We start from the raw sequence: 25,768 nt of genomic DNA, 5'->3' as shown, positions 1-25,768 counted from the left end.
CATTGGCAGAAGAGCCTCCTTTGAGGGTCATTTGCCACTCTCTCTTTGAATTGTGTCTGACTGTGGTGTATCTGTCTACAGTTTAGAAATACCAGAACTCAGCCATAATTTCCTATTTTAAGGAAGTACTGAAGCCATCTTTTAGTAGATTTTTAGCTGAAGTACTTGAAGGAGAATCCAGGGCAGAACAAGAAGATGGCTACACAGTATGAACGAGCACTGAACAAGGATTGAGGGGGAGCCTCGGTTCGCAAGTCGAGCCAACATTTTGACAAGTAGACATGCCCAGACGTTTTAAGGCGAAAACCTTTAATGGCTCATCGTTGTCGTCAGCAAAAGTGTCACGCTTTTGCGGTGGCTTATGCCCAGTCGCCATTGAATCGATACCTTGTCTCCATCGGGAATCGAACCTCCATTTCTTGGATCCCCAGCCCAGCGCTTTACCAACTGCGCCACGCCCCGGATCGTGAAACAGTCTTCATAATTCCCCTTGTCTACAGTGAGAATGATAGCGAGATTCAGTGAGTGACAGATACTGCACCTTTCCTTTCCTGTAGACGAATTATAGAACGCTGGTGAACTTTAATGTGTTCAATGAAATGCAGGTTAGTTCGACAAGGGGCGCGTGATGTACCGTCACGACAGGTCATGGCGTCACAAGGCGATTCATGCATATATGAAGCTGACCCCACCGGGCGTCCGATCCAGGTGTCCGTGCGCCCTTTCATTTGCCGCTTCCTCGAACGCTGCATCACACAGCAAACAGAAGTAGACCCAGATGTCTAGGAGGTGTTAGTACAGCAGGCATCAGCGGCGTTTGAAATTGATTTACGGGATAGAAAAGGCGCACTGTCTGTCACAATTCTTCGCGTACACATGTACCATGCCATAAAGGGAGGGAAGAATGTGAAACAGTAGTCACCCTCTTTACTCGAAGCATCATTCACCGCCACATTCGCAACAAATGCATAGCAGAATGCGGCACTCAAGCTTTCGCCTTAAACCACTTTAGTCGCCAAAGTGTCTCGTAATTTTTGACATGGGGACTTGTCTTCATGTGGGCCAAGACAAAAACAAGATGCATGTAATACCTGTGTCGCACGGGGAGTCACGGGGCCCATTTTCTCAATGGATATCGAAATTTTCAAGGCTCATCGAGATACACAACTGCCGCACAGAGAATTTCAATAATTGTTGAGTAGTAAGCATGTGATCACACAGATAGCATAAGGGGTAACAACATTGAGTAAAAATATGAGGTTAAGGGAAATATAATGAGGTTATATTGGACTAAATGCTATTTTCAATTTGAAAGTTTGCTAGAAAAGGGTACTTCGGGTACTTCACAGGTCGGGATAATCCACAGATAGCAATTGTAGGCTGTCGATGGGCAGCAATGCACACTTTCTTTCACAAGCATTCACTTTGGGGTGGCGAAGCTGCCACAGCGAGCTGTCCTCGTTGCGTTTGTAGGTACTTGTAGAGCCCTTTGTAGTTATGGTTATCACAGAGTATGCTAAGAGTTGAACTTTGGAAAAATGCTCTGGCATGCCGCAGAGGGGTGTTGGTTTGGCTATTTCTGACAACCAGAAATTCTGTGTAGCTGTCATTTTGACTATATAAAAAAAAAATGTTTATAAACATTATAGTAAAATAAAAAAATCATAATTGAATCATTAATATTTTTGTTTATTTGAAGTTTTTGTTCGTTTTTTTTTTTTTTTTTTTAACGTTGAATGATTGCGGGGATGTTCTCAGTGGCACTTAAAAAGAGCTGCCTGTAGCACTGGCCGATCCCGACTCATTGGGATTTGAAACTGCAGACTGAGGTGTAAGTCAGCAAGCACAGTTTAAAAACTAAGCATTCTGAATTTCGAATTTTTTATTATTTGTCTGCTAGCGTGAGAGCTAGAGCTAAATATTTGGAGAAGCTTCGGAAAACTCATGAGTTAGTAATTTTCTTAATGCATCAAATTTTATCCTTTTGTCTCGTTAAGGTAGCAGAGCCTTTTTATTCGGTGCTTATTTAAGAAAAAAATGCTTAGTTTCTTTAGGCTAGTGATTTGTCTCATTTCGCTTGCATGCTTTGTTTTAAATATGAATTTGACAGTACTTTGGAAGCCATAATTTTAAATCCCAAATTTTCTGGGATGTGTTTACATTATACTCTGTTGCGAGCAATTAGAACTAAAGTAAATGTTTAAGAGTGCTTTTTGCAAACAGTGTAATTAGGGACTGACTAAATAGGATCATGGGGTTGTTTAAACAATTTCCTTTGGTAAGGGGAGAGGAGGAACATAGTATAAGGCAGTCATATACACTTTCCAGCCATGCCAAGTGTATTTCCAACACCACCTGTGGGGATGTGCAGACTCCTTGCCTTGAAGTGCTCACGTGAGCCTCGAGTACAGACAAGAGCATACCACTGTTACCAGTATTCCTGTTAAGAATGTGAGTGCGTGGTCATAGTGGTGCAGTGTTACTGTTGCCGTGGAGCTGGTTCAGTACAGAGTTGATCACACTTACCTAGAGTGCTCGAGCGATGCTGTGCAGAAAAACTGAAGTGAAATTCTAAGGCAGGTATTGATTTTTACTAATGTTTGCGCTGTGGCGCTACTGCAAAGTCATATGAACCACATATGCACAAGCATATTGTCCCTAACGGAAGAGCTACGTCAAAGTTCGACCTAATTTGATACGCAGCACATCATTCGAGCACTCTAGACAAGTGTGATCGACTTTGTACTTTTCTTGAGTAACATTTTGGCATTGCTTGTTTGGCTTACTGGATTCAAATCACCATCCTTTTTCTTAATACATGAGCAACTTTAATAGGACTCAAGTGTTATGTTCCTATTAAATGGCATCAGATTATTGGATCTTCTTTCTTTGCAAACAAGATATTGTGCAGTAGAATCTTCATTATAAAACATTATTAAACTTTTCTTTGTCAGAGTTATACTATTGGTAAAATGAGTTGACTTAATAGTCCTGTCAAAGGAGCATTATATTAACAGGTGAAGGTTTGCAATTGGAAAAAGATAGCCTGTGTCATTGGCTGATACTGCAAAAACTTAATACACAAACAATTTTAATGTTTTACTGGGCACCATTGTGTTAAGTACTGATTTCAATGCCAGTAGCGAGTCATAGCGCAAGAAGTAAAGGTAAACTTTATGTCTCTGTGTAGCGAATTCTTGAATATTATGAAGTTTCCCCAATTTTTCCACACCACCTTCATTGAAGTGCGTATGTTTGAAAACTCCGCGTAACAAATGTGTTGTGCCAGTTGACCTTGATATAACGCACTCGCTGCACCGACCATTTCCTAGCTAGTGCTGACTTACTGGAAGTTTGGCAAGAGCATGGAAAAGTTTTATGAAAAGCAGCGAAATATTACAGGACAAAGAAAAAAAAATGGGTGGGCAATGTGCCTTTCGCCGCCATGCGGTTGCTTGGCAGATTCTGGTGCTCTCGCGTGCTGGTAGCAGGAACGGTGGAGCGCATTGGTTACCCAAGGCGAACAATTTGTTTCCTGGGGCAGGGATGATGAGCAGACAGACCGTGAAAACGTGCATGGAGACGCAGGTGCCTCCAAGGCTGGTGGCAGTGCAGCTGCTTACACTAAAACTCTTCTGCCATTCCACCTTCACTCTTCCGGCCTCCCTCATAAGTGTGTTGTGCCACGGCGGTGGAGGTGGCAGCTGCTGCCATAGTCTAGCTGTGCGATCAGTGTGTTAGCGAAACATTTCATCACTTCTGTAGTTTTAAATTGCTTATGTAACATTAAGTATTGATTATTTACTGCATATTTTAGATTTCTGATCTGAAAGCTTGTTTAGCTTGGAATTGTTTGTTAAGCTAGAATTAAATTTCCTTCCCTTTATTTTTTTTCTTTGAAAGCTTTCATCTGGCATGGGTGGGATGTCTTGCATTGTGGCATTTGTGACGTGCTGACATTGTACCTTTTGTCCTATAATGTTCTGTGCATTTTAGACTATGTTATTGCAAGTATTTTGTAGGGGTTGTTTGCCTTAATTACAGGGCAGGAATCTATCAGGTTGTGTAATATAATTGTTTCCTATGGGCAAAGCAGTATAGATAAGGGATTAAGGTTTATTCTATATCTATGAATTATTGAAACATAGCCTGTCTTTTTTGGTTACAATATAATCTTTGCTAGTGCATATTTATGTGGTTCCCCATTCACTTATTCCATTGATGCAGTATACTGCACAAGAACATAGAGCTTTACTGTGCTTTGTTTCTTTGTCGTCCAAAATGAATACTGTTCACTTGCATGCATACCTGCCAACTCTTCAGGATTTTCCGTAAAATGTACGAATTTTGACCAGTCTTACGATTTTACGAATCTTGCGGGAAATTTTACGGAAAATGTTTTATTTTCGAAAAAAAAAAGTGCGGACATCTATTAACATCATGACCTCCGAGATAACACCACACGCGCGGAAGGGTAATCTCGGAGGCCATGGTAACACTATTATGGTACCTTTGGCGGCCACGAGAGGGCAACACATATTTGTGATATCATCAGCAGCTGCAAACGTTGTAGTGACTTCTATCGTTTACTCGGGGGAACACGAATCCATATCCAAAACTCGATACCACCTCCGCCAGGCTAGTGGCTGTTCCTTTGTTTACGTGTCTGAACAACGTGTGTTGGCCTGACCAACGTGGTGTTGGTGGCCTCTGTTTTTGCGTGATCTGCGGCCGCGTCTGACTCAGTGTGACTGAAGTTTTAGTAGTAGCGGTTTCGCAGTGCAATGGCGGGCTCAAAGCTGCAACAGTACTTCCAAGTATTTTTGAAGTCGTACGTGGCAGAATTTCCGTGCTTCATGCCGTCTAAGAAAGGAGAGAAGTTCGGATTTTGCACTACGTGTGCCTGTGATGTTAACATTTCACATGGTAGCAAGTCCGACATAAAGATCCACATCGCTTCGAAAAAGCACCAAGGATACGTGCGAGCCGTGGACAGCCAGCCGAGCCTGACAAGTTTTGTACGCAGTGACAGCGACCTCGGTTTGATTCGTGCAGAATGCCATTTCACAGCGTTTTTAGTTGTACACAACATACCGCTCAGTGTCAGTGATCACACTGGACTTTTCCGGAAAATGTTCCCCAAGTGCGAGGAAGCCAAACGCTACGCCTGTGGACGGACGAAGACGACGGCAATTGTTCGTGAAATGGCCGCAAACGCAGAGACTCCTTTGCTGGATGCCCTAAAAATGCAGGTATTTTTGATTGCTGTGGACGGAAGTAACAATAGGGATACGCAGCTTTACCCTATTGCGACATACTTCGTTAAAGAGACCAATAGAGTTGAAAGCCGCCTCCTTTGCCTCGGTAGGAAGCGACGGGTCGGAAAATTGGACATCTGATTCTGGACGAAATGAAGTCCCGAAGTTTGCCTCATGAAAATCTGTTGGCATTGTCTTCGGACAATGCCCGTGTCATGATTGGCAAAAATAAACAGCAATTCGACTGTATTGAGGGAGGCCCAACCAGTTTTGATCGGGGTTGGTTGCCCATGCCACCTCATCAACTTGGCCGCCCAAAAAGGAGCTGCATGTCTTCCTGTAAAGGTTGATGAGGCCTTGGTTAACATTTTTTTTTACTTAGAGGAAAGCTCAAAGCGGAAAGATCGACTGAAAGACTTTCAAAGATTGCACGACGTCGATGTCAGGAAGAGGCTGAAGCATTCGCCGACACTTTGGCTGTCTTTGGGGAAGTGTTTGAAGAGGCTGCTGGACCAGTGGAAACCATTACTTAGCTTTTCTTGAATGAAACAAAACAGTGCAATAAGCATAACTTGTTTTTGGAGTCTTACCAGATTCCCAAGACTTCTCTACAAATCACCAAGAACCCAGCGCCGGCCTCAAATACTGCTGCACACCTTCCCAAGGCTGCTGCAAGTGTTGGAAAAAAAAGCACCGACTGTGATGGACCTTCACTAAAAAGAAAAGGAGTTCATTCTGCACCACAAGCAAAGAAACTGAAACTTCAATGCGAGGCATCTGCAGAAGCTAGCCACGTGACCCGTGAAGAGCGCCTATTTCTTTTTTTGTCATCAGAGCTAAGCAGGGCATGCTGTCTTTTTCTCCAAAATGTTATACCTCTTTTTGAGAAGACAAACTGCCTACTTTAGTCACAGGCTCCTCAGATTCATGTGCTCAGGGACCTCTTGAACCGCCTTCTTGAGGATCTCTTAACTCGATTTGTGCGGCCAGGTGTTCTCAAGGGATGCCATTCATTGCCTGAAGTTGCCTATGGAGCTGTAGAGAATCAAAAAGATGATAAAGACATCGTCATTGGCATGACAACCTCCTCTGTAGTTGAGACGCTCTCAAATGAGAAAGAGCAGTTCTCGGCTGTACATCTCTACTTCACTGCAGCATGTGATTATATTCGCCACAAGTTCACGCTGGAAGACGTCAGCCAGAAGATGGCTGAAGTTGCCCAAGTGCAGGCTCTAGAAACTGCTTCATTCAGCAGTGTACTTTATTTCATTATGGTGTTTCCTGCTATTCTGCGCCAGCAGAGTGGGGAAACAAGAGAAGAAACAATTGATGCACTAGAAGTGGAGTTTGCCAACATTCAAGCTTACCAGATTCCAGTAGACATACTGAATGAGCCAAGGTGCAACATGCACTGATCGCAATTGGGAAGCATTCGAGATGTCAACGGATCGCCCAGATTCCGCAGAATCAATGGTTATGCTGGGCATACTCTCCATTCCCCACAGTAACGCTGAATGTGAGAGAATATTCAGCTCTGTCAACAAAACTCGAACGGAGTTTCGCTCATCTGTTTCCAAGAAACTCTAGAAAGTCTGCTGATGGTGAAAGGTCACCAGAGTGGCACCTGCTTTGAGCAAGCCTACACAGAGAAGTTTTTGAAGCAGGCAAAGTCAGCAACTGCAAAAGCATTGTAAAAATAAATTGTGACACAAGGGAGTTTTCGCTCATTACTCTACGGGACACTGATTTTGCTTGTGGGTGAGTGAGCAAGGGTGTCGCTAAAGATAAATTCTTAGTAAAAAAAAAAAACAGCCCCCCCCCCCCCCCCCCCCCCCGGGTCGCGGAGGTTTTACGAATTTTGAAATCTTCAGGTTGGCAGGTATGCTTGCTTGTGAAGCTGTGTTGTTACAGATCCAGGTTACGCCTATCATGCAGACCGAACTAAGAGTTCCTTTTTATTGAAGACTTAATTTTCTTGTGCTGCCACTGTCCATTTTGTAATGAGTGAAGTGATTGTTTTTTTTTGTCTTGTTTTTTCAGGAGTAATATTCCTTGACCCTGGCAACTGCCACTGGAATGGTTCAGTCACCTTTGTTGGTTAGCTGCAAGAGTTGAGCCAGAGGAAAGCTTATCTGCATGATATCCAGACACAAGCTGATTGCTACCTAAAAATGCTGCCTTGCTGTATTCGCACATGAATAGGAGATCGCATGGTAGGGGTTTTTTTTTTTAGTATAAAATTGTGTACATACAAATATCAGTTAATAAATTACCAGTCTGTGGCCATGGTTCCAGCTTGAGCAATACTTTGGTTTGCTTGAATAAACTTGAGCCTTTCTCACGAGACATTGTTTATTCCGCGTGACTTGCTCGATGTGGTGCCTGTTTCAAGGTCCCGGGCCATGCAGTTTGCAACAAAAGTAGTTTCCAAGGAGTATTGCGAGACTTATGTTGCACATTGCCTGTACTTTGGAGGTTTCGACAAAGGGGATATTTCAGGCATAATGAAGTCATTTTTCACTATCCAAAGCATATGTAGGGTGCTTGGAAAGTTTCTTAATAAACTTAAGATGCATAAGATTATGGGCGATTATTTTCTTTGAAATGGTATTGTTTGGTGGTAGATGTCTGAAAAGAACTGTTTAACTGGCAAGTCCTATCTAAATTCTAGTAATCTACTTTTCCTTCATATAGCATCTTAAGCATTAGCAAGCACTTCATTATAATCAGGGATTTGTCGTTTTCTATTAGTCGTGACCATATCGGTTACCAGATTTTTTTTAAATGCAATTCCTGGCAGGACTGCAATGTAAGGAATTCTGGCTGCCCATAGACGTCAAACCGAAAGCGTGGTTTAGTGTATACACTTAGTGGTTGAGTGTATTAGGCTAGTAGCAAAGCTTGTCTGAATGGTAGACTTGTTGCATCTTGCAGCTATTAATTGCTTGTACTCCTAGGTTATGCTATATGCCAAGGAATAATGTGAGTAGATATAAAAATATGAAAACAAATGAGAGCACAAGCAAACGTGCTACTTCTCTATGGTCCTGTGATGCAGTGTACTTGCGCTGCATTTCTAAATGCGGAAAATGTAGTTCGTATCTGCTTGTACTGGTTTTCTTTCTTTTTTGTGTTATTCTGCAGGATATTTTTCTTAACATGCAACAAAGTTTGGGAGTATCTCAAAATAACAGCTTGTTGGGCAATTTGATGCGTAGTACCCAGTACTTCTTGTGTTTGTCTTCGTTGCGCTGCAATTCTGGGTAAGTTTGAGAGGACACTTAAAGGTCCACGGAAACGGCCCCCAAGAAACCACTGATAAACGTGTTCAGTGTGTAGAACACATCCTTTTGAGCATTAACGCAAAGTATAACTTCTTGGAACAAAGCCAGCGATTTATTATTAATTTTTAAAAACAGCGTTTTTTGAAATTCGCGGGCAGAGAGATTGTCGCTTGGCGGTGTCGCATGGAACAATTTCCTAGTCCCGTGACGTCACGGGTCGGTTGACTGGCAAGGCTTGCTAGAAGCTGCCATTCGCTGCGGTCACTGCAACCATGTCGTCACGGACACTTCCGGTAGCTGCGAAAGTCGTCTGTTCGTGCGCTGCTCGAACTCTGTGCGGGCTGTTACACAGCTCGCCGCCCTTATCGGTTAGGTGGCCATTGCCCATTAAGTGCAACAACCGAAGCGACGCAGGGATCGGCAGAACGAAGCTGCATTTACAAATATCTTATTTATATAACGTGGTTTCAGGAGTATCGGAGTGTCGTCCGACGAGGCGTCAACAGCACGGTCAAGCACCGCACGATGGCAGCACCTCCTCGACCGCCGTAAACACCGCCGTTGGGGCCCCTCCTCCCGCATACCGTTCGCGAACGACACGGCGAATCGTTAGCATCGATGTCCGAAATAAAGCGTGCTAAAATTTGTTGGCGTCTGGAATACTGAGCCGAATATCAAGTATGAAGCCCTCGTGAGGATCGCTGACCAGCAGCAAATTGCTGGTTCTAAGAGCGATAGCCGTGATACAAGCTAGTTTCTGCTCAAGCCAGCTGCCGCTGGTGCATTTCGGCTGATCCGATCTGCTCGTTAGTACGCTCTGCGATTAATGCGTCGGCAGAGTTAATCCTATAATTATTTTACTATGGCAGGATAGGAATGACTATAAGGCAGTTTCATAAGTAGACGATTTACGACAGCGTTGATCATGTTCCAAAGCGTCGACCGCCGCGGCTTCGAAGCGAAACAATGTAGGCCTAGCGACGACTAGGGACGGTCACGCACGGCGCCGGCGTTCGCCGCGCTCGCACGTTCCACCCCCGCGGTAATTGTGTAACGTACCTCAGCCTGCTCGCGGCATCCCGTGCTGCAAGCGTTGCAAACTCGTGTACTTTCATAGCTAAGGCCGCGTATTTTTTGACGTTCTGCTCTGCAACAAGCCGTTCAAACGATACTGTAGGCAAGAAGGCTTCAGTACGCAGTCGCTGCGCTGTCGGCCGTAATCGAAGACGTCGGGCGGCACCATAATCTATACATCGATCTTTAAACGTGATACAGTGGGCAAATGAATAACTTTGTGAAGCAGACCCGCTCGTACGTTTCGCGCACTCGGGCGCCGACGAGTAGCTTCCGTCAACAGACGCCGTCATAACCTCGGTTAACGCCGCAAACCGAGGTCGTCAAGCTCGGTTTGCGGTAACCGCGGTTAGTGGTGCAACCATGGTTTGGTCCGCTGTGTAAGATAGGATAACCACGGGTTCGCGGTTACACTAACCGTCGCTGCGCGAACTGGTGAACTCCTCAGGCGTGTGCGAGCGAGGACGGGTTGGCGCGAGTACGCCAGCGAGCGAGCCCGCGGCAACCGGAAGTTCGTCGAAGTGACGTATGTCTGGGCGGAGCTTTGAACTTGCTTGTATTCTTTGTTTTTTTTATGGCTCCCTTCGGCGTACGAGTTGAGAGGGAAAATTGGAAGGGTCATTTTTAATCGCCGATATCTCTGGTGTTGCAAAGGCTAGATCGAAAATTTTTGCGGGAGAATGATGGGTGGTTCAATAACTATCAGTGTGATGGCGTTGTTTACTCTTCTTTGTGACCCCTTTCTGGGGACCTTTAAGCTTCGCTTTAAGACCAGGACGCAACAGCCAAGGGCCCCTCAGGATCCCAACATAGCTGTTCATCAAACTGTCTGAGGCATCTGTGTTCTGAATGGCCATGGTGGGTTGTGGGAGGCCAACCACAATCTTAAGCTCCCGGTTGGCTTGCGCTAACTGTGATAGGGTGGCTCCAAGGTTCGTCTCATTGCTGCCCATCAGTTACAGCGACACCACTCAAGCCAGGAGCTGGGGCGCCTGAAAGCTGCGCTGTAAAACGTCGGGATTGCAACATGAGTTATACGCTGTCACATGGTCGTTTCGAAGGCTTAATTGACACGATAAAATATTGGCGTGCATAATAATTTAAATATGGCATTGCTTTTTCTTAAGGCACATTATTTTGGTACTTTCTACCACAGTAACCTGTGCCACCGAGAAACGCAAACAATGAAAAGCACAGTCATATGAACATCAACACGTTTCAAAAACAAAAAGTTGTGCTTTAATAGCAACTAAAAACCTGCAGGTACTAAAAACGGGTAACAATTATATTTTATTTTGCATTTATAGAAGGATTTTATTTCTGTAAGCAAAACTGAAACCAATGCCAGTGGTGTCACAAAAGCATGGCGCCAAACACCAGAACTATTTCAACAGTCTTCGAGGTTTGCTGTGTAGTAGCTGCACAGTTCCTTCGAGTTCAATCACAATTGAAAATCTCGAAGGCTATGGACTCAATCGCCTTTGAAAATGACCGTTTGATGGGTATTACTGTGGTGCAGAAATGACCACATACAGTCAACCCCACTTATAATCCAAAATTCGTATTTATTGGACTTCCCATATTACAGTCGAACCCGGACATATCGAAGTTTGGTTATATCGAACTCACGAAATATCCCTTTAAAAATCCCATGTATAAGTATAGGAAAGCCGCGTCATATATCGAACTCAATTTCACCGGTCGTTCGATATATCGAACTCCGCACCATCCACTGGAAAGTGCCTTTCCCAAAGACGATCGCATCACCCTCGGCCGGTGACGTTTTCAAGACGTGCGGAAGGAATGAGAGGGCACATCATCATCATGATAAACACACCCTATCGTGACGTTTGAAGCGGTCAACATTTAATGAACTTCTAAATGCACGTCGAGGCCTGTGTCTTCCAGGTAGATGACTAGCAAGTGGTGTGCCTTTGTAGGCTTTGTTGCCACTGAGGAAAAGCAGCTCATCAACGGGGATGGCAGAGAGACCTAGGCTCAGATAGCTGGAAACCAGAGCTACCTGGTTTGAGGTGTGGACCACTTCCGCAATGTTGGAGGTGGCCCAGTCAGGGTCAGTCCTTGCCTTAGAAGCCTTGGAGCAGTGAACTTGCAGCCGCAGGAGGAGAGATGCCTTGTGGGGCTTCTGGATGGGGGAAGTTGGCTGGGGTGTACCACTAGGGACCTTATGGTCAGTGCACTCCGGAAGAAGGGGATGCGTGTTGATGGCCAGGATAACGTCCAAGAGGGCTACTGCGGTGTAGCACGGTGTCGTGCTTTCCTGGGATTGTGCTGGGGCATCTTCACCCTTGTTGCCACGATCCTCCACATGGTCAGGGATCAAGGTCTAGCCCCTAAAGAAGAGGTCATTAAGCCTATCGCAAGCTTGTAGCCTTTGGGCTGAGTTGCACCTTGTGTCCTTAGTTTGTGCAGGGCTGGCCTGGAGTTGATGAGAATGGCAGCTGTGCAGCAGGAGAGGCCTCCAGGAGGTACACTGCCAGGTGGACGTCATGGTGGAGGGGACAAGGTAGATGGCTGCCAACAACTGGTCGAGATGGCAATGATGGGAAGCATGTGTAATCTCACCTTAGGACTGCACGACGCATGCAAACGCAGCCATCGGGAGGCTACCCAGCTAAATGAACCCATCTGTGGATATGGAGACAGGTTGCCAGGTCCTCCAGGTAGGCCGCCACCACCTGTTGAAGACTGACAGCTGGGATGGATCTTGGGTCTGACTACAGCTGAAGTTTCTCCTGTAACTGGTGTCCCAGGTCAGGGTGCAGGGAAGAGGTAGCTATTTCAAATGCCCTTCCACTGGCTGTTCGAACGCCGGGCTGTCTGACCCATGCAGGAGTGGAGTTCCTCAAGGAGGCACTCAAGCAGAGGTCCACCTGAGGCAAGCTGAAAGTGCCTGATGTGGCGAGTAGCGCTATGTGCCTGGAGCTCGAACAGCCAGGTCCCAAGCCTCCATCAGAGTAGGAAGAGCCCTGGGGTGACTCGGGAGGCCCAGACAGGTGGATGGCAGCACTCTGTCGTTGCCGATGGCCAGGATCTGGGTCGGGTTGAGCTGCACCAATGGGAGGGCCTTGCGGAACTGAGAACCAGCCATGGCCTTAAAGCGGTGGTAGCACACACCATTTCTGGTGATGCAATTATCTCTGTCCAGGCTCTTGGCGACAGCGCAAACTAGTAGCCTGCCTGCACTGCTGGCTGCCAGATTTGGTTCTATCAGGACGTCGACGTGTAGGGTAACCCGCCTGGGGAGGAGTTCCTGGTCAGCCATGGTGAGGGTGGTGCAGATAGGCCTTATGCCTAACTTACGTTCAGTAGCATGGATTTCAACTTGGAAAGAAAGTCGCTGGCACTTTGGTGAAGGATCCTAGTGATGGCACATTGCAAATGACGAACATATATTGTCGCCTTGGTCCCCGACACCACATGGCTGCCGTCCGCGTAGATGGCGTTTGCGTGGCGTAGACGCACGCACTGAGAATACAGCAGACGGGTCAGAATGCACAAGACGTTTATTGAAGCATGGGCAAACGGTACGGCACTGTCCAGAAATTCGCTCGGCCGCCCTTTAGGCGCCGGAGGATAAGATATCGTACGCCCACAATCACAGCATGAAACGCCATACGTTGCATCGAAAGCATGCGCAAATTGCATTGCGCGGATGCAGCTTGTGGGCGATTCCTCTGCCCGAGGGATGCGCACGACAAACACACAGTGGGCCGTATAACAAACATATTTAATCTCACAGGGATCTTGTCGTCCGGGTGGCTGCGGGTCGTTTCCGTGGAGAGCCGGGAGGGAAGCGGGAGCGACGAGCCAGGGACCAGGAAGCGCCAGGGACCAAGAAGAGCCAGGGACCAAGCAGAGGCCGCGACGGCGGCGCGTGCCTTCTTTTATAGCCCCCTCGCGCGGGACCGGTTATCCCCGCGCGAGCGGGGAGAGGGAAACAGGCACGCGCGCAGGGAGCATTGGGAAGTGGCGCGGCCTTCAAATGCGCGGCGCGCCACGAGCCCTACAAGCTATACCATGTGTACGGGAGGCCAGGAGGAGGCAGATGGTCAGCTGTGTCAGCACCAGGTTAAATATCTAAGGGTTCGGGACGCTGCCCTGGGGGACCCCTTTGGTAAGGAAGCAAGATGAATTGCATGGTAGCTCAACCCTGACGCAACTGCTGCGGTCAAACTGGAAACCTTGTAGGCTTGGAGGTAGGTCGTGACGCCTACCTCCAGGATGATCCCGTCAGTAGCATTATCGCATGCCGCTGGCATCAGAGGGCGAAGCAGACGACGTGATGGGAGTGCCGTGCCTTCTCCAGGAGGCTACAACGACGCGTCTGCGACAGCCGCGGAACGCCGACTGCTTTTCCGGAAGTAGTGTTAAATTAAGAAATTCAGGTGAACCTCCAGAACACTTTCTTGGGGCCGAAGTGTGAATATTGGTTTGGTTTGTGGGGCTTAACATCCCATAGCAAGTTGGGCTATGAGAGACGCCGTAGTGGAGGACTACGGAAATATATTAACGCATAGGTCAGTTCCGCCAGAGGTTTGCCAGCTATTGGGACCATGACCACCAGTTTTTCGCCAGGCTTCTGGGAGTGCGCACGCCCATGTACCAGATGGCATTGAAGACCTAGATGAGGCTATCTGCTTGAACTCATTTTGATTTTCAGCATATGATAGGTGACGCCGTCCCGTCTAAGGGCAATGTAGCTCTTAATTAGGATGATGGTGCGCTTGATGAGCTCTTTCCATATGGACAGGGCGGAATAGGTAGCCGCACTATTTATGTCGATCTCCATCTCACCTGGGGTGGGGACCTAGAGAAAGCGGCTGAGCCGGAAGGAGGTCCTTGGCCAACTGGTCAGCCAGCTGCTGGTAGGTAAGGCCCTGTTGGTAGTCAATGCCCAGGTAGGGTGCATTCTGGATGCTGGGACATAACAGGGATTAGGAAGAGCCGCTGACTGGCTATGCCTCCGGCGACTGCCATGGAAGCGCAGGTGCCCTCTCAGGATTTCCTGCGATATCTGTTTTGTCTCCTGCTGCAGCCTCCATCCAACGGTCTTACCTGGTGCAGTGGTCTGGCCCTCAGCTGAACTGGCCGAATATCCGCAACCGATTTGTTTCGTGGCACCTGATGATCATATACCCCACTGGCTGCCTCTGCACATCGAGCGCCGTGTGCGAGCATGTCCCTCCGGAGTAGAAGGCTACGGAGTAACTAGTTCTCAAAAACGGTCCCAGTGGACGACTCGGCAAAGTGGGCACCTTCGACTGCCGCAATGGCGATCTGCATTTTCTCAGGAAGGTCCCCTTCCTGGAGCGCGGCCGGAACAGGACAGTTCTTGCCTAGTTTGCCGATGTCTCCGGAGGGAGGGATGGATTGCTTGATCTTCGGAGCCTCCTCCAGGGATCCTGGACCTGCCATCCAGGAGGCTGGGATACGATGCCTGGACCGGCCTCAGGAAGAAAAAGGCTTCGTAGTGACCTACGTTCCCTAGGCGAGTTAGTCTGCGAGAGCCTATGCGGGGGGATGTCAAGACGGTCCACAGGGCGGAAAATGGTCTCCTGAGAAAGGAGCTAGGTGGCCATCTCCGGCCCGTCTTGAGTAGATGCAGGCCAGAGGATGGGTTGCCGCAGGACCTCTGTGGAAATAAGTAGGGCTGCTGATATGGGCCACCTACCAGGGACTGGAAAGGGAGAGGGGGCGTTTCCGTGGCATTCCGCTTCTGTCGAAATGGGGATGGTTGTTGCGCGGCTAGGACTTCAAGAAAACTGCAGCCTTTGGCTTGAAGGCGGGTGAGGGCCGGAGACTTCCTCTAGGCCGATGGTGAAGGGGAAGGTCTGTGCTTTTTTGCTGTTTGATCATATTTTGTACACGCATTTAAAATCGTCTTTGACTTCATTTAATTCCTCCCGCCACTTGTATCTGTTTCGGTTTCAACAGCCGAGCCACGGCTAAGTCAAGCGTCAAGAGCTTTTTGAACTTGCTAGTTGCGAAACTTTCAATAGCACCCACATTAGCGTCTCTGGAAGGTTACTCTGACACGCCATTCATTCAGTATCGCCCATGCAGCGCCCAGGCATGTATCCTACTAACTGCCAAGCAAACATCGGCAAATGTTGGTTGTAACCGTCTGCAAACTACCACCTTCCAACTACTACCTACCAGCTGTCAAAAGCAAACCGACAACGGCTCTTAGGCGTAGTGCAATGCCTAGTGACTGGTATACACATGGCAAGACTATGGTTACCGTCTAATTATAATGACTGAATTATAAAGAATTTTGTTTGGCTATAGGCACAATAAAACGACGTTTTCAGCAAACACAGTAAATAGCAATGAAAATAAAATGAATCTTCCATTAAAAATCTGTTGATATTTTAAGCTACCTCGTCACAAGCGTTAGGCCGTGATGTCAATTGGAGATGTGGCTGCGCTGGCGACAGTTGTGACTTGCGTGGTGTATGCAAATGCCCGGCCGCCTGCATTCGATGTGCGCTGCTTGCTATGTTTTCGAGCATAATCCCGATATTCCGGCAAGCTGTGGTGCAGTTTGCGCCGCAAGACACGAGCAAAAAAAAAGGGCACCTCAGATGCAGAGAAGCCACACATTCAGATCCCAGTCACACTTGCGTAACTGCGCATTTTGAACGAGAACATATTCGGCGGAACTCCGCCTGGCTGTGTTCTTGCAAAAGGACACGAAAGCTGCTTCTAATTATACCTTGAGCGGTCACACCCAGTCGCTATATAAGCGCGATGTTGCTGAAGGAGCACCGGAATTGTGGTAGCACACGCTTTTCTCTGTTTTCACTTTCGCGAGTTTCAGCAAGTGGCTATTTAATAATCGGTTCTATAACAAGTAAACGTAGGATCTCGACGAAGTCACGCAGTGTCATTTCTCAGATTATCTGTATTTCCTCGTTTAAGGTACGCCCAAAACACAAAATACTACACGCGTTGATCAAGCAGGACAAGTATGGTGAATATGGTATATGGAGTTTAAAGTGCCAAAGTGAAATCGGCTCTGAGCCCGACAAAATAAAGATGGCGTGCATTTAAACAAAAAAAAAAAAATGCAAGTACACTAAAAAAGGTCAGGAGAGTTGGCTTAATTTTCGTTGTGAGCTCATGGACAACTTTTGCATTTCTGCTCGTGCACCTCAATAAAGCCAAAGAGCAAAATAAGCTAGAGCAATATTACGGGCCTCTGAATGATCTTGACAGGGCCTTAAACGCGCGTTTCTTCGAGCAGAATAAAATAAGTTGGCAGCGTACTATTGGCGACATTACAAAGAACTAAATGATCGAGTTCTCCTTATGCAAAGAAGTTGTATGACTTAAGTTGCCTGTAATATTCTACTTTCTTTATGGAGTGAATGAAGTAAAAAGCCCATCGAAAGGTTTGCCATAAGAAAAAAATCCCTCCAGTCGTTCACGGCATCGCCCTCGTTGAATGCGCTAGCAATAGGCCAGGAAGTTGAAGTGTGTCGACGACTAGTATGTCATATTTGAGCTTTCTTGTTTTCATTCAATTTAATCAGTCACATGTACAGTCGCTCACGTGGGTAGCCGCGCTGTTGCTGCCACGGAGAAGAAAGCTGGTGTAGCACTCTGCCATCTAAGGAATAATCTGAAAAATGGCAGAGCTATTCTCCAGGCATAAACAGGAACATTTCTTAGCATAAAAGATGCGCATGCTTCGAAATATTCGCAATCGCGAGTGATTTTGAGGCAGCGTCTCTTGGCGCAATGTAGGCGCGCTGCTTTTCTGCCTACCGCAGATGTCGCTGCCAATCGCAGCGACACCTTTGTTTAAAAACATGACGCAATTGTCTATAGCTTTTACTATCTTTTCGGTTCTCTCTGTGCACGTGATGTCAGGACCAAAAGTTGTTTGTATTATGCCCCTTTGGATCGACTTCTCTCAATATACTGATCGGAACTGGTGTACAGGAGTATCAACAGAAACTATGCACAATTTCCGACTGCTTGTCGTATGAGATACGCCGGGAATTGCGGTTTATTGACATGTGAAATAGACGAGTGCATTGCGGTTTTAACGTAATGACGTTACAGACCTCGTTCTGCGGAAAATCCGGCGTTGTGAGCAATAGATCAAGGACATGTATAGATATCTGACAAGTGGCAGTTGAGAGGTGGCATGACTGGTCGGCAGATTTTGTGACATCACGAAGCCACGTGACATTCCACAGGGCACTTGCATTGCGTGTAGGGCGACCACTTCTAGGTATTCATATTCGTACGGATTGGTTAAAGCTGAGATTTTTATCTATACCTCGTGGCCTTCTTATAATGTTAAGCGAGCTATAGTTAAGCGAGCTGAAACGAGAATCGCAATTAGGGGAGCCTGCTACTGGAGCCACCAATGCTGTCATGTCATCTTTCAGTATGAGCTCAAATGTTCCCTAACTTTTGTGATTCATATTAAGAGCGGACACCTTATAAACTAGATATGGAAAATGTCACACGTTTAGCATCTTCTGTAGCCTGTTTAGATTGCCCATTTTACCGTTATTTTCGCAGGTAGCCTTCCCGCTTTGTTTTCTTACATTTGTCCTCTTACTTTACGATAATGAGCCTAAAATACGAGATTCGAAATGAGGTCGACCAGGAAACTGCCTTAGAGACGCGAAAGGATTTGCGCGAACGACGATAAGAGGGAGTGGTTGTACCAAACCGCGAGAGCTGAGAATAGAAAGAATAGTTTAAAAGAACAACGAAAGGCGCGTTTCTATGAGCTGAGTTAGGGCGGGACGATGTACTGACTAAAAGACAAGGGTAAGGGAGGATGCGCGGTGCTGCGGCGTCGCTAGAAGAGCCAAGGGTGTGAGCAGACGATAGATGGCGGAAAGGAAACCGGCCGGCGAGGGCACTAGATGGAATGAGCGACTTGGGAACTTAATGCTCTCGGCGCCCCCGGAGACCAGGAGAAACAGAAGAGGATTGCCTTGCTGAATGCTTCGGGGGCCAAAAAATGTGCTCGCCCTTCAGTGGGAACTCGCTGGTACCGCTCTCCACACGATGGTCCGGATAAATAGCGCTCGTTTTGCGCAAAAAGGGCGATGTCTTTGTGTGTATTTTTTTCCCTCGTCTGTAATTGTGTTTCGCAGGTTTCTTTGCCAGTGTCCTGTCACTGCAGTGCATTCTGCTCCAACCCTACCGAGGGCTATTACCCTAAATGCACGCGTAATAAGTGATACGAGGAGAGTCCACAGCATTGGTACTGCCGCTAAAGAAGTGTTGTTTTCTTTATTCTGTCCAACGCAGAATGGACACGATTGTTAGGAAGAGAAAGCTTAAGCATAGCGGGGCAGACCTTTGCAGGTGATGGGGCACATGTAAAAGACCACTGGGCACGCAAAAATACAGAGCTTCTCACTTCGAAAGTTGCTGCAACTGCCATCGAGTCGTATGGTGCCGATGCTGTTGAAATGTTTTGTGATGTACCATAGCCTCCTTTATATAAAGGAGGCTATGGATGTACAGCCCCTCTCGATACAGTAAAGCCTCCACAGCGCCACGCGCCGCTCATCGACAGTTGCGGTTACTCGGGTAGTGTCCAGGGAACATTTTACAAGTGCTTTACAGGTGAAAACACTAGTAGGATGAGGTGTTTCAAGCACGGTTGCGCTCCCTAAGCGCAAATTCGGTAGGGCTGGCTGTGCATGTTTGACAGGGTCGCTGGTGGTGTCGGGCATGAACACATCGGGGCTTTTTATTTCAAACAGTGCAAGCGTGATTGGAGTGTAAACAGGAGAATGCACTCCACTTAATCTGTCCGCGCATGAACTGTCTGCAGCAAAATTGGTTGCACCATGTGTCATTAGCGCCAAGCTTGAGATATACGGATCGAAGAAGACAAACATGTCTCTAGATAAAAATAGTCAGCCCCTCGCCTTTCTTGATCGGCGATGGCGGAAGATGGTGTGCACCATTTTTGCTCCCGACTGCACATGCAGCTGATCTTGGATGTCGAACCTCAGGGGGTGGAAATTAATCCGTGCCCTTTCACTACACCTTACCTCGTAACTGACAATGTCGCTTTGATCTGTAGATGTCATTTGCAATTGCTTGCGAATATTATTAAAATGCCCCACGCTGGCATACAGCGCGTCAAATCTGTACAGCTCGCGCTGTATGAGTGTGTACAATTTTGCGCATTACAGTGGTGATGAAGCATTCGTGACTTATGTAATAGTCATTTTTCGAGGTACTGAGCTACTCCCATGCACATAGTGAGCTTGATAGGAACACATCAAGCAGAATGCAGAAGCACTTTTGCGAATAAATTTTTCTACTCACGTCAATACAAGGAGGCACTTAATTCAAGTGGCAGTGAAGGTTGTCAGTGTAAATAAATAAGAGAAAAAAATCTGAGTAAATATGAGAACTGAGTGCTGAAAAAGAGACGTAATTCAATGAGATTATTAAAAGAAACAACGGGAGAAGAACGAGATGAGTGTAGGGGCAGAAAAGATTGTGCTTGGTATTGTTTTTGCTTTCTATTGCATCGTGTCTTAGCCCTAGTTTGTGCACAAAATTTACCTCTCGATCAGGATGTAGTAATCCTTTCCCAGAAATGATATTTACGTTTCCAACAAGCCAACACAGCTCTTTTTTTTTACTGCGAAAGCACTACTTTACGATGTCATACTCTGCGTCGTCACACGACCACATGTCACGGCCGAATTGGCAGGCGCTGCCAACTCGATCGGGCTTCATCATTGATATGGAAGGGTCGGAATTCAACCTTCCAGGAATGACCCTTGGACCCCGAGTGGGGGTTGGCAGTTGACACGATGCGGCACTGATTGGTTGGCGGTTTCTGTGGCGTCACCTGTCTTGATGTTACTTACCTTTGTGTTTGCTCGCATTAAACATGTGTTTAACAGCAGCACTGAATTAGTCTGCTTTGATATGGACAGTGAGCTGGTCCTTCGCGGCAGTTGTCGGAAGTTCAGGCGGTGTGAAAAACGGAGGGTGAGAAGACTGCGTAAACATAATCTCCGTCTACCATCTACAAATATAAAATAGCAGTAGTACATAGCTACTTATTGGAAAGGATAACAAAAAGTTAGTTGTGGTTTAGCTCTGGTTAACCCTAGTTGAATTGCGAAAGCAACGGCGAAAGCTTCTCTTGCCTGCTACATTATTCCCCTATAATGCCCTACCAGTGCAAGGTGCTACATTATTGGACACATTAGCTCATCCTTTAAGGCTCTGACGCGAGAGCGTAAGCTAACAGCCCACATATAAAGTCACTCTTCAACCAAGCCGTATGGACGTGCCTGCGTGTCGTAGGGGATACGAGAATGCAAACGGTTCTGGCAGGCTGATTCTGGTATCACCCTCCCATATGAAAGGAGCGACCCGAATTGGCATCTCCTGTCCGTGGCATAGGGGTAACGTGAATTCAAATTTTTATGAGGAGACTTTAAGAAGAGGCGTAGCTACGCCTCTTCACGGCATAGCCTCTTCACGGCGTAGCTGCGGCCACCCGAGGTCTTGCTTTGACTGTCGTAGTACTGCTTTCACAATAAAAGATACAAAAATAATTTTTGGCGCCCAAGTATCTGCTATTGTAGGCAACGGAAGCACCTGAACTGGGACGGCGGGAATGAAGGGACAGTGAAGGAACAGTTAAGGGAAGAAAAGCAAGCAAGTCCATGAGTCAGGCGCCCGCCCCCACTCGTGTGCTACAGGGCATCCCTTTGCGGGCAGGCGATCACAATCCAGTGTAGAGGCCTGAGCGTAAGGCACTCTCTGCATCTGCTGTAAGTCCAAGAGAAATACCCCATTGTCGTCTGCCTTGTCGGGCGTTCGAACGCGGGTGAGTGGGAGGTGTAGGAGATCACGTGCTGCACACAGTGTCCGTGGGAGGAGATACACCGAGGGTTCCGACGTGAGCAGCGAGCTGTCGGTGGAAGTAAGGGAACCGCGCACGTGAGAGCACACAAATGCGCACCCTCACGCATACGACCCTGTGCGATGTCGGTGTATCCACCGGCCATTGCAGAAACGTCCACACTTACGAGTTGGGATCTGCTAACGCTTCGACTGACGTCAAGTAGATCCTGATCGCAGCCCTCGGAAAACAGTTCGCTGACTGCGCGGAGCACGACACGCAGCAGTTCAATCATGCGATTCCCCCTTCCTCGGGCGGCTTCTCAGCGCTCGGTGGCGATGGTTGAAGGGCGGCCCCCGGCTGGCGCGGCTCTTGCTGCTACTGCAGCTGCAAGTGCGGTGGCATATGTGGCTGGCTGGGCGGCTGGGTGCTGAGCAGCCGCTGTTTTTCCGCGTTGGGGCCGTGGGTTGGACGTCTCGCTGCTTTGGCGTACTAGTGTCCACTCGCCTGTACCTTGCTCTGTTGTTACTTGCTGAGCGGCGCCGTCTCAGTGCAGACCAACGCACGCACCACTCTCTTTGACAGGGGCACCAAGGATATGGCCAGAATGGTGGCCAAGTGGCACTTTCGCTGCCAGTGAGGGTACGTGGTATCCGCGGCCGCGGGACGACCACTGTAGTTGATGCAACAAGGCCTCGGACTTGAGCAGGCATCGCTCGCGTTGGGGCCGCCGCAGCGAGTGCAGCGAGCTGGGGCGCGGCAGGCATCCGTGGTGTGCCCTAGGCCAGCACACCGGGCGCACTGCAAAGGGCGCGGACGGCGTGAACTAAAGCCCGGTTGAAAGGCCAGAGTCCTTCTCTGTAGGGAGATGTGGGCGGGTTGCCGGGGCGACGAGAAGCGGAGTGTGAGGACGCTCCCAGCCAGGGACGCCGCCATGATCGGGAAGGGTACTCCACGGCTCTCAGCAGGTCATCCACGGTGCGTCTGGTGTCGATGCCGCGCGGAGCCGTCTCCTTCCCACAAACGGCCATACCGCAGATGGTGGTGGTGGCGAGCAGCTCGCGGAAGGTTTCCGCACAGCGAGCATCCACCGCCACGACGCCCCGATGTGTGTGGACCTGCACCGCCAGGATCTCCGGCCGCTCAGACAGCTCCTCCGCAAGGATCCGCTCTTGAGTGATGGCGATCCCCCGGGCAGCAGGCCGAAACAGGACAGTGCCAGCGACGTCTGCCGTGGCAGTGACTGCGGCAACCGCCCGTTGCAGTGCAGCGCGACGTCGCCGGTGTGCTCGAGTGAGTCGAGTCGACGTCTCCCGCTAAGGGATGGCCCCGCTGCCCTCCTCGGCTTTGCCGCTGGGTTGGATTCGCACCGCTGTCAGCGCTTCAGTGTTGGCAAGCACCACGCTGGCCGCCATTGCCACCGGAGGGGGCCGGTGCGGTTGGGAAGGAAGGAAGCATCGACTCGGCACCTGCCTCCTCCTCTCCCGTGGAGCGGTGCCGCTTCCACAGAGCATCGCCCGCCTTGTTTATGATAGCGCGGCGGGAAAGGGGGGGGGGGAGGAGGGGGGTTGTTGGCCGGAAGCAGGGGGTGGGTGGTCGCTGCACGCTGCACTGCGTTGCCTCGAAGTGAAACCTCGTGCTACCATCTCCCATCTCCAAAGATAAACTGCGCCAAACCGGTGCTTTCGCAAGCTGTACTGGTTTCACCATGTTGAACCTCTGCAGTCTCTTTTTATATGTAATTTCATATGAGCTTATATGTTTGATGCAATCATATTGGATGACAGCGCGCTCAAAAACTTCCTGCGCGCTCCTGAGTGCATGCAGCCATGCGTCTTCATCAATGACAACAAGGCGTTTTCTAGTATGAAAATCTGAAACCGAAAGTAAAGAAACATCGTTAGTGCCCAACTGTGCGCGATGTTAATGAACTTTTCAACTGTGACATACGAGAATGTTTCCTATTAAAGATAAGTTGACCTCTTAGGAAAACATGTGTGCAAAGTTATCAAATATACCTATTGATCATACAAACGTTCTCACCAACCGTGGTCACAGAGGCGCGCGAAATTCCTATTTTGCCTAGTTTGAGTACGTCAGGATTCATGGGGCTCGCTACTATACTGCCTAGAATATACTTGCTACTGTGCCGGGCGCCGGAAGTCCGCCATAAGAGTGCCGTTTGCAATGACTGCCATCAGTCTCCGATTAATGGCGCTGCGCACAGTGAGTGTCATCATCATCATCACTGTAAATCAATACACAATATTTGGTATACACGTTTTTCTACTCTTTATTTTCATGTTTTCATCTTGGCCTGATCAAGGACTATGATTTCTCGCTAAAAAAGGGAACGGCCACATTAGCCTTAGCAGACAATCTCTCATAGCAGATGATTTCGCTCAGTAAATAGTATCGTTTAGGAGAGCTGGCGTTGTCATGTGCATGAGTGCATATGTCACTTCTCCGGTGCGTGTCATATGTTTGGTGCGTTTATGTTGTGACAATGATTACTCATCGGAATGCCACATGGCTAGGATGTCCAGGTAAAGCGGCTTTGTAAAGAACAGGCATGTTTTGTATCAATATGCCGGAGTGGATATCGCCCAAACAGCAAAAACATTTTTGTTCACGGCTGCGGTTCACCCTGCACGACTTGCAAAGTTAGAAATGGCATCAAGAGAGCTTACAGAAGACGCACACATGAAAAAGAGGGTCTCGTGCTTCCACTGAGAGAACCACGACGGACTGCTTGGCAGACACGCACACTCCTAAACCAGCTGTAAAAACCTTTAGTACACTCCCAGTTGGCAGCGCCTCTATGAGGCAGCCGCTAGCAGTTATTACTCGCGGTGCCATCTAGGCATACTAGGTGGCACATGGTATATAGCCAGTATATTCCAGGCACTGTATTGGTACTGGCTGCCGTAGTGGAATGAACTAGAATGTGCAGTGTAGCGACTAGTGGACGGTAGAGATTTTACACCGGGAGCCTGTCCCCGAAAATAGCGAACGAAGCGGCGGAGCTACTCTAGGCCATTCGTGAACGCGTTTTACACGCGTTGCTATGGCGTTTCTGAGTTCGTTTGCAAACAGAATCGCTAACTTCGGTTGCCCCGCGTGTATGGTGTATAAAACAGCGAAATATATCTGTTTGGCGGCGAAGCAAGTATTTCATCAATGTTTTGAGTGCAAAACGGTAGTTGCTGAGTCGTCATTTGAAATCAGGCTGAAACAGGCGAAGTTTTGAGGGACACGCAGAGGCTCCCGTCCGCTGCACTATATATTATAGTTGACTATAGTTGTGGTATTACGGGGAATTAGCTGAGTGCTCTGGAGCAGCTGAAATCTCACGCCTCTCCAGCTCTTCCATATATTTAGGTTATTCAAATCGTGCACAACAAAACAAAAAAAAGTCTCATAATGACGGTATTATATATAAAAAAGAAATTGTGCCAAAGAAATTGTGCTTCACGGGATGTTAAGAATGAATATTTACTGACATTACAGCAAATAACATCTACATGAAGCAATCTTAAACAGCCTTATGTCACTGGAAAGTCGACGTAATATATGCCTCTTATTGGGGTCTACATGAGAAACGCTGTACGCGTAGTGATACTAATTAATCTGTGCAAGCAACTGGCACCATATATCTATTCTCTAAGAAATGAAAGCGCTCTCACCCTTAGATTTTCAGTTACTCCAAGGCACCAGAAACCCTGATGACTTTGCTCCCGCTGTTGCAGTTGGGCTACCATGACGCTCGCTGTAGCACACGAGACAGCGCCTGTATTTCATTGATTTTATGACATGCCTCTTGTCCGAGTCAGAATCTGAGACTTTTGGAATATGGTCTGTGCTTTGCAGGACTGCGCGCCTGCAGGTTACGTATCCGACGTTTTCCCCTTTAATTGTATTGCTTTCATATTAAAGGTCCCATGTCAAGAAAAAAAAATTGACCAGAATCCGGTGCTTCTTAAAGCCTCCGAGAACCGTTTTTCACCTGCCACGGTTGGCAGGTGGCAAAGTGGAGAGAGGTGTCTCCTCCTCCATTCGTAGGGGAGAATAGGGTGACGCCGGAAGGGTGTGGCCATGGGAAGAACACACAGGTGGCAACCAAGGAAGGAGGAGGACTGTAGTGTGCTGCGCGATGTCAGTGCACATTAAGAACACCAGGTGGTCGAAATTTCCAGTGTCCTCCACTACGGCGTCTCTCATAGCCTGAGTCGCTTTGGGATGTTAAACCTCACAAACTAAACCAAACC

At 47.9% G+C, this 25,768-nt stretch overlaps 1 protein-coding gene across 1 annotated transcript in view; it reads left to right on the top strand.

The window, feature by feature from the left end:
- Positions 1–7,602, top strand: part of shrb (charged multivesicular body protein shrub) — a 38,846-nt gene extending 31,244 nt beyond the window's left edge. Inside the window, exon 6 of the mRNA XM_084590584.1 lies at positions 7,299–7,602. The gene's annotated coding sequence lies outside the window, so the exon portion shown is untranslated. The remainder of the gene's footprint in view (positions 1–7,298) is intronic.
- Positions 7,603–25,768: the final 18,166 nt, after the last annotated feature.

This window comes from Amblyomma maculatum, chromosome 1 (genome assembly GCF_055883805.1).
Source record: "Amblyomma maculatum isolate TAMU_Amacu chromosome 1, ASM5588380v1, whole genome shotgun sequence".
Taxonomy (NCBI): Eukaryota; Metazoa; Arthropoda; class Arachnida; order Ixodida; family Ixodidae; genus Amblyomma; species Amblyomma maculatum.
The sequence above is the reverse complement of the archived record's forward strand: the minus strand, read 5'-3'. Positions and strand labels throughout refer to the sequence as shown.